Raw genomic sequence first — 9,334 nt, forward strand, 5'->3', positions numbered from 1 at the left:
CATATATGATAGAGCTGTGTGGCCCTTCAAATGCTTCTTCTCCTATCACCATCATGTAAACGGTGATTTATACTTAGTAATGCTCCAGTGTAGCACACCGAAAATGGCCGACCTGCGATGTGTTTGTTGATCTACTATTTTCGGTGGGTGATACATACAGCGCACAACCAAGTATGAATCATGCATAATACATCATTAACATCTTCATCCGCACCTTCCTTGGAATGCCCTTAGACCATAAAGCAGAGACTATTCTGTGGGATCCTGTCTGGGGAAATAAAGAAAGGAGAAGACAGTGACATCACAGGAAAATGTGTTTTTATTATTATTATCCGATAGTGATTCTCTAAATTCAAAAACATGTGAGTCTGAATGATTGTCTGTGTTAGATTCTAATTATAACCATATGCCAGAAAGGATGCAAGGGATGTTTTGGAGAAACCCGTCCTATTCTTCTGCAATAACCTGCACCTGTCATGTCACTGACCCTTTCCTCTCTTCTACTAGTCATGAATGAAGGAAGTTTATTATTTAGGCTCAGAAGGGCTGGCCGGACAGAGTTGCTTATTAATATTCTTTTAATACACCTTATGTTTGGAAAAGATACTATGCATTTGAAAAATAGCAGAATGAGGAAAAAGAAAGAAAATAATTGTACATACCATGCTGAACCCACACGCACAGTCACACACACACACACACACACACAAACACACTCACACTCACACACACACACACACACACACACACACACACACACACACACACACACACACACACACACACACACACACACACACACCTTTTTCTTTCATGCAAAGGACCCCTAAATTGATATACACGTGTTGTGCCAGGGACCCCCAGAAGTAAAGATTTGAGTTAAAAATGTTCGTTTAAAATATATATATATATTCAAAGATATGCACACATTTTCAAGATTTTTCAAAAATAGCAGATCTACAAGCTCATAGCGTGGCACTCGGTGCCGTGCTATGAGCTTGCATATCTGCTATTTTGGAATAGCCAAAGCTAAGTGGTTAGAATGATTGTGACGCTATGTTAACAAATTTAGCTGGGGACCCCCTGGTACCCCCCCAAGGACCACTGGTTGAGAACTACTGCTCTATACATTCATGTTTATTTTCTAAATGTTCAGTTGCTGCCGTTGCTTTTAGTTCAAGTTTTGATAAAACCTGGCTTCCTAAAACATTCACAGTGAAATACTAAGATTATCTTGACAAATAGCTACAGCAAGAAGGATGGTCAATCAAGTATAAAATAGAATTCAAAATATAAAAGGACAACAAAATAAAACAAAATGAGTGCTGATAGTATTATGTGAGCTGCGAACGTATTCTGCAGTGACCAAGCTTAATCACATCAGCTGTGGATGTTTTGGTGAACACTGACCTGTGGGGTCTGAGAATGACTTGTAAGATGTTGTTAGATTTAAAGATACTTTGTGTAGGGTTGTTTTATAATTAAAGCAATAATTCAGAGGTTTAAGGTGGAATGTTTAGTGAGATACTGGGGGATTGTTTTCAGAAAATTTAGAAATGGAGTTTCTAAACCAGCAGTAAAACGACATGATTGTTTATGAGATGCAAATCTGTTTTGCAGTAGCCTGTAAGCGTTATAAACCCTACACACAGCACCTTTAAATCCCTTTAGAGTTTTGTGTGTTAATGTTTGTACAGGAATGTGTTTCCCAAAAGCATGTTGACACTAAAATCATCTTCCATTGTGCATCATTGCTTTACCCAGTTAAGACGGGGCAGCAGACAGATTTTTGATCCATTGTGGTCCAGATCTGGTCTAAACAGGAAGGAGTCTGTTTCTGAGTAGTCTTGCATAGCTAGAACCCTCACAGCTCCCCCTACTCCGCCTGAGGAGTAGGGGGATTTGTGAAGGGTCTGGCTATGCAAGACTAGTTTCTGAGTGCTACATAATCTCTGTTTAGAATAGATGTCAAATCAGTTGTGTACCAATGAAAAAAATAAAGAATGAGAAAAAAAGAAATTAGAATTACACAGACAACCTCAATGCTGATCGGAGGGTTACAAGACAAGACATTACCTCATCCAATCAGAAGCAACCACGGTCACAACATATCCTCAGTGTGAATGCTAGTAGAACATGCTTAATTCCCCTGTTGAGATCTGTCTGTGACTGTGTTGTGAATGTGTTGTATGTGAGCCTGACTCGCTGGGTTCTGTCTCCTGGGTGTTAAGATGTTTTTGGGGAAGAAGAACCTTGATTGATGATTGAAAAGCAGAAAGTAGGGATGTAAATAAAGGAATGTGTTGGAGGACTTATGCATTCTGACTCTTCATTGTTTGACAGGATGCCATGTCAACCACAGTGTTCTACTACTGGCCGCTGAAGGGAACAGGAGTTTACTCGGGGCACCTTAAACACTTTAAAAATAGCATGGCGTTATAGGCGAAAATCTGAAAAAAATAAAGAAATTGAGAAGATTTTTCAAGAATAGTTGACTTATATGCTGTGAGCTTGTAAATCAGTTATTTTCTAAATATCTTTCAATTTCTTTGTGGCAAGTGGTTAAGTGATTAAAGTGATACTTTGTAACTTTTCAATTAAACAAGTTATTTTTGATGTAATCTTTCACTTTCACTGGCATATTTTACCATTCCATATAAATGTGTTTTTGACAGCTTCTATAAACACAAATTTCTTTGACAAACGTACAGTAGGCACTGAAAATGTTATTTAAAAGTTATTAAATGCCATTTTCTTTCCAAAATATCTTCGGGCGCTTTGAGCGGTACTTCCATATAGACAGATGCTGTAATGACAACGGAGCCAAAAAGACACAGTACAGTATGACTTTAATGTTAGTGAGTGTGGTGTGCAGACGTCAAAGAGAATCTCCCACTTTACCTGGTATTTACACCAGTGATTGTCATTCAGATTATAAACAAAATGTCACCACATAGCTCAACATCAGGGCTCTCTGAAGCTAAGATACAGTACATTACATTACATTACAGTCATTTAGCAGACGCTTTTATCCAAAGCGACTTACAATAAGTGTATTCAACATAGGTAGGGAACGAAAACTACTAATCACCAGAAGTCTTTAGTGCATTTTCTGCAAAAACAAGCAACCAAGAGTATACCTAGCGCTAAGGTAAAAGTGCAATATATCAGCTACCTATTTCCTTAAACAGATGAGACAAAATATCTAAATCAAATGAGCATGAGCTAAAACAAATAAGTGTATCGACTAAACAAGATCCAATAAACAATCCAATAATCCAATAAACAATACAGCAATAGAAAACAAGCGTTCGTACAACTAGTTAACAACAAGTAGGTCAGGCAGAGAGGAAGGGTAGTGTTTCCTGAAGAGGTGAGTTTTCAGCCTGCGGCGAAATATGGGCAGTGACTCTGCTGTCCTAACATCAGTGGGAAGTTCATTCCACCACTGTGGGGCCAGAACAGAAAAGAGTCGTGACCGTGTGGATCGGCCAGAAGGACCCTTGAGTGACGAGGCAATCAGTCGCCCCGAGGTGGCAGACCGAAGTGGTCGGGCAGGGGTGTAGGCATCGACCATAGCACAGTATAAACAAAAGGAAAGATGCTAGTACACACACACACACACACACACACACACACACACACACACACACACACACACACACACACACACACACACACACACACACACACACACACACACACACACACGTGCGCGCGTCACGCTCTTATCTTGTGTCGCGCGCACACACAAAACACACCACACACACCTGTGTCAACAAGACTTGTACATCATTTATAGTTTTATACCATATTTATTGTACAAAATGGAAACTGAAGAGGAACAGAACTATTAAGGATATCAAATGTATTACAAATGCTGATTTCTGATGAATTCTAACAATGAGGGCTGGATTCTAGAAATGTGGCTGAAATACAGTAATGTTCAGCTCGTCATTTCTGTATTAAATGCTTAATTCACTCCTATTTATTGACAAGTGGTCTTAATATTGAGATGGAAATTGGAATCCAGCTACTGTGGTGCACATTAATGAAATAAGAAGCAACCACAATGCACTGGAACCTCTTTCACAACCTCTGGCAGAAGAGGAACCAACCTCACCATCTCCTCAGAGTGTGTGTGTGTGTGTGTGTGTGTGTGTGTGTGTGTGTGTGTGTGTGTGTGTGTGTGTGTGTGTGTGTGTGTGTGTGTGTGTGTGTGTGTGTGTGTGTGTGTGTGTGTGTGTGTGTGTGTGTGTGCGTGCGTGCGTGCGTGCGTGCGTGCGTGCGTGCGTGCGTGCGTGCGTGCGTGCGTGCGTGCGTGCGTGCGTGCGTGCGTGCGTGCGTGCGTGCGTGCGTGCGTGCGTGCGTACGTGCGTGCGTGTGTTTGTAGTAACATATTGGCCCTTCGAAGCTTTGATCACCCACACACAGCAGGACATGGACATGAGGAAAGGAAGTGAGGAGAGGAAAACAAGAGAACAAACAGAAGGAGACAGAGAAAGGGATAAAAGAAAGAAGAGAGAGGTGAAGTAAAGTCAGGGGGAGTTAGAGGGTGTTGCCAAAGAAGAGAGGATAGGAAGGAAGGGAAGGAGGAAGGAGGAAGGAGGGAGAAGACAGGCAGACAGAAAGGGCAGGAGGGAACAGACGGAAAAGGTTGACACCATAAGAAAGTGATGAACACAAACGTAGGATGACATTTGATTTAGATTTTCTTTTATACAGTATAGTTTTGACAACATACTAGACTATATGCCTTTCATATCATATAAACTGTCCAAAAATAAATAAATACACACACACACACACACACTCTCACTCTCACACACACACACACATGCACGCACGCACGCACGCACGCACGCACACACGCACGCACGCACGCACGCACGCACGCACGCACGCACGCACGCACGCACACATAGCATTATGTGAGATGTGAACATATTCTGCAGTGACAAAGCTTTATCACATTAGCTGTGAATGTTTTGGTGAACCCTGACCTCTGGGTCTGAGAATGACTTGTTTAGATTTAAAGATACTAGGGTTGTGTTTTATAATTAAAGCAATAATTCAGAAGGACATTGGAGGTTTAAGATGGAATGTTTAGTGAGATAATGTTTTTGTTTTGTTTTCCCACTACATGATTGATTATGAAATGCAAATCATAGTCTGTTTTGCAGTAGCCTGTAAGCATAACCCCTACACGTAGCACCCTTTACCCCTTAACAGTTTTGTGTGATAATGTTTGTACAGGAGTGTCTCCCTAAAAAGCATGTTGACGCTAAAACCCTAATTTATCACTCCTTTCCAACTGCCCCCCACTTTGAAAACCACTGACTAGCGTGACCCCTCCCATCCAGTACTCCTTCACTGACTGATGTGAACTGACAGCTATCAGCACTGAGGAGGCAGCCTACCGCGTGCAGTATGTTGTCATCTGTCAACTCTCACCACAAGAGCTTGTTTAGACAGGCTAATCCACAAAACCCACGTCCTGTCAGATGGTCGACTTCCACTCACCAGATCAGCCTGATTTCGGCTTGAGGCGCTGTGGAATATCCCTTTAAAAAACTAAACAAATGATGTTTTTTGATTAATAACAAGTGTTCTAGAAGAAAATGTCATGTTGATCCCGCAAGGATGTGATTTATTGTTCACAAAGTGGGAGAAAATTAGTTATGCCACTTGTAACCAAAGGCATATTAGGCCAACTTGTTTTTCTAGCCACTCTAAGCCTGTGTGCAAATGATTGCTTGCATGTCCATTCACAATGCCTGGACGGTGTGAGAAACAAATGTGTTAATAGTTCTTTTTTCATGAGCTTTATTGAAACTGGAAATGGATGATCATCTTCATTTACATTTTATTTCTTAGAAAAGTTACGCTTTTGGACATACAAGGTTTCCACACGACAGCAACGATATGTTCTGTCTGTTCTAAATTAACCCCTTTTGGACACACAGGTGAGGCAGAAGCAGTAGGGTGCCCATACAGGCTGTCTGAAGGGCAGGGGCAAAAACAAATGACATGCACCAGACACATGCGGTGCGGGGCACCAGCCAGCAGAAAGTCATGATGCAATTGTGGTGAAACAGTTCCAAACCCTGGTTAAAGGGGAATTTCACTTTAAAACACTTCTGGGAGCATTCTCATGTCTACTCTGAATTCTCTGTGAAATGAGACAAACAACAAATAGTTTTTAAGTTTAATTCAACATTTAGATATGTTTGTTTTGGTTGTTGTTTTTTTTGTTTTCATGGCGCAGCAGCTGGCCAATAGGCACTGGAGGCGACAAAGATCGGCACTAGTCAGTTGAAAACAAATAGTGATTGGTCAAAATGGTAGTATCCATTTTTTTCCCTCAACAATCAAGACGATTGGTTTGTTTTACTTCCTGATTCCTGTCCCGCCTCAAGACCAGGCCACTTTGTAAACAGAAGCAACGTGACTGTCGGTGTGAATTGAAGCAGAGATTAATTGATGAGTAACATCATGTTATCTTTATAAAATATGGACCAACACCTCATTCTCAGTAAGAAAAAAAGGTAGAGGTAGAGCTGAAAGGGCAAGAAAAAGGCAGGTGGTGCATGAGGAGGACGTTTCAAACTGACTGATATATTCAGAGTCCCCAGTCAAATAACATGATGCTGCTGCTGTCCCAAGTAAGTTACACAAACACTGGTTCTTGTCAATATGGGGTCTGGGGGATTGTTAGGTCATCATTTAGCATAGCCCCGTTTGGAACCTCACTCTCCACGATAGCTCCGAGATAATAATAATAATAATAATAAACTTTATTGTATAGCACCTTTCATGACAGGAAATGCAGCTCAAAGTGCTTTACAGAGCAAGAATACAATTACAGTTACAACCAATTTAACAATAAAGCAAAAAAGAAAAGAAAAGCAAAAACATAAAACAACATTAAAATAATAGCAAAAGGCAGTGAATCAGGCAATACAGTGAGGACATGGGTAACAACACAGAGATTTAAATCAACCAAAGAATCAGCTAAAAGCAAGAGTGAAGAAGTAGGTCTTGAGCTGTGCTTTAAAGCTATCGACAGAGGCTGCCTGTCTCAGGTGTAATGGGAGTTTATTCCACGCTGTCTGTCCGTAGAAGCAGAATGCTGCTTCACTGTATTTTTTATATGTCATTGTAGGCACCTCGAGCAGGTCAGCACTTGAAGACCTGAGGGGCCGGTTTGGAACATATCTCTCTAGGCAGTCATAGAGGTAGGAAGGTGCCAGACCATTTAGAGCTTTATAAACTAGTAAAATAATTTTAAAATCAATCCTAAAAACAACCGGGAGCCAGTGTAGTGAAGCTAGAACTGGAGTAATATGTTCTCTCATCCTAGAGATGAGGTCCCGCTGTACCGGGTCCCGGCAGAGGTAGAATCCGTCCAAATGCAGTGAAGATCACCTTTTTCGCAACATCGTATCCAAAAAATAAAGGTAGTCCGAGACACCTACAGATGTTTGAGATTTCGCCGGAAAGTAAAATTTTTACGGCGGGGTTGAAAAAACCATTTAGTCAGCCTGTGCCATATTTTCCCATTGTAGCCGAATCGGGAGCAGTACTGGCACCTGCCGTCGGGGGTTCTTCCGAGTTGAATGGGAAAACATGGCACAGGCTAAGTGTTTTTTTCAACCCTGTCGTAAAAATGTTACTTTACGACGAAATCTCAAACATCTGTTGGTGTCTCGGACTACCTTTACTTTTTGGATACGATGTTGCGAAAAAAAGGGATCTTCACTGCATTTGGACGGACTCTACCTCTGCCGGACCCGGCACAGCGGGACCTCATCTCGGAGCTATCGTGGAGAGTGAGGTTCCAAACGGGGCTACATTTAGCAATGATCAGGTCCGTGGTCAGTGCATATGCACTGCAGCTGGGGTCCTTAAAACGTTTAGAATCACGGACCTAGAAGTCACAACAAGCAGCAAACTTTTAGCTTATATTCTACATGGCTGTATTTATGGCTGCAACAGTAAAAATGACCATTTGGCAACAGCCTAATTGTTGTTACTGTCAAAGCTTTATTCTATTAAGTGCCAGTAGATGTGTTGTGTTTTGTTTTGGTTATGTCTACCAGCACAAACAACCTAGGTGAGTTGAGTTTGTCAACGTTTAATGTTACTAAAATAAGATCACATAAGTTGAAGTTGCTAATGACATACTGTAAATCTTTCTATCCTTGCTGACTAAACAATACAATAATGTTCATTTTGCATAATACCATAGTATAACATTATCTTAGGTCCTGTTGTGACTGTTGTATTGAAGAGCACATTTTGGTGAAAATATTTAATGTTGTATTGTGGAGCACATTTTGGTGAAAATTATGGTACAGTAAGTTATGGTACAGTATGTAGGGAAGAGAAAAGCACAGGGCTGGATGAATATCTTGAGGGCTGCTGTTATTCTTGTTGTGTATAATAGAGTGCTGTTGTGTGACTGCCTTATAGGGCGGCTGTGGCTCAGGAGGTAGAGCAGGTCGTCCATTGATCCGTGGGTCGGCGGTTCGAATCCCAACTCCTCCTGTCCACATGTCGAAGTGTCCTTGGGCAAGACACTGAACCCTACATTGCCTCCAATGATTCGGTCGGCGCTAGCTTGCCACCATTGGTGTGTGAATGTGGGAAAAGTGGGGACGCTGGCGTCGACTGTTCGCCGCTCCACCTCCCAATGCCCCCCCCTGTATGAATGAATGAACCATTGTAAAGCGCTTTGAGTAAGTTTGAGTACTTAGAAAAGCGCCATATAAATGCAATTCATTATTATTATTATTATTATTATTATGGATTAATGATCTTTAGTGATTACTTAGTACACGTGGAATAGAATAATGCTGTGATTGGATTAATAGTCTTCCTGTGACATAAGGTATATACTGTAGAAGTGTGTGTTGAAGTGACTATTAGGCCTACAATACAGTATGTGACATACTATATATAGAAGTGTGTGTTGAAGTGACTATTAGGCCTACTGTGTGTGTGTGTGTGTGTGTGTGTGTGTGTGTGTGTGTGTGTGTGTGTGTGTGTGTGTGTGTGGGTAGGGTGGCCTGGAAGGGTGTATGACTCCCGGCCTGAATTACTGTCCCAGTCCGGCCCTGGAAACACACCCTCATACATAAGCCCATCAACATCAAACTCTATGTAAGACTCATTGAAAACCCATGTCGCTGCAGCCAGTGACTGAGGTGACTATGTCCTTCTAATGAACGGGGAGACCTTCATTTTTATTAGTAATTTCATGCATGCAGGACTCCTTGAAGCAACATCATGGGATAGTTTGGGGATATCATGAAATTCTGAGATTTCGCAC

General features: G+C 41.4%; 1 protein-coding gene across 2 annotated transcripts in view; it reads left to right on the forward strand.

The window, feature by feature from the left end:
• Positions 1-2,290, forward strand: part of kif26ba (kinesin family member 26Ba) — a 112,650-nt gene extending 110,360 nt beyond the window's left edge. For both annotated transcript variants that reach the window (XM_080436920.1, XM_080436921.1), the window contains one exon: positions 1-2,290. This exon is cut by the window's left edge and continues 2,072 nt beyond it. The gene's annotated coding sequence lies outside the window, so the exon portion shown is untranslated.
• The last annotated feature ends 7,044 nt before the right edge of the window (positions 2,291-9,334 follow it).

Source organism: Gymnoscopelus braueri, assembly GCF_963280865.1.
Source record: "Gymnoscopelus braueri genome assembly, chromosome: 1".
NCBI classification, from domain to species: domain Eukaryota; kingdom Metazoa; phylum Chordata; class Actinopteri; order Myctophiformes; family Myctophidae; genus Gymnoscopelus; species Gymnoscopelus braueri.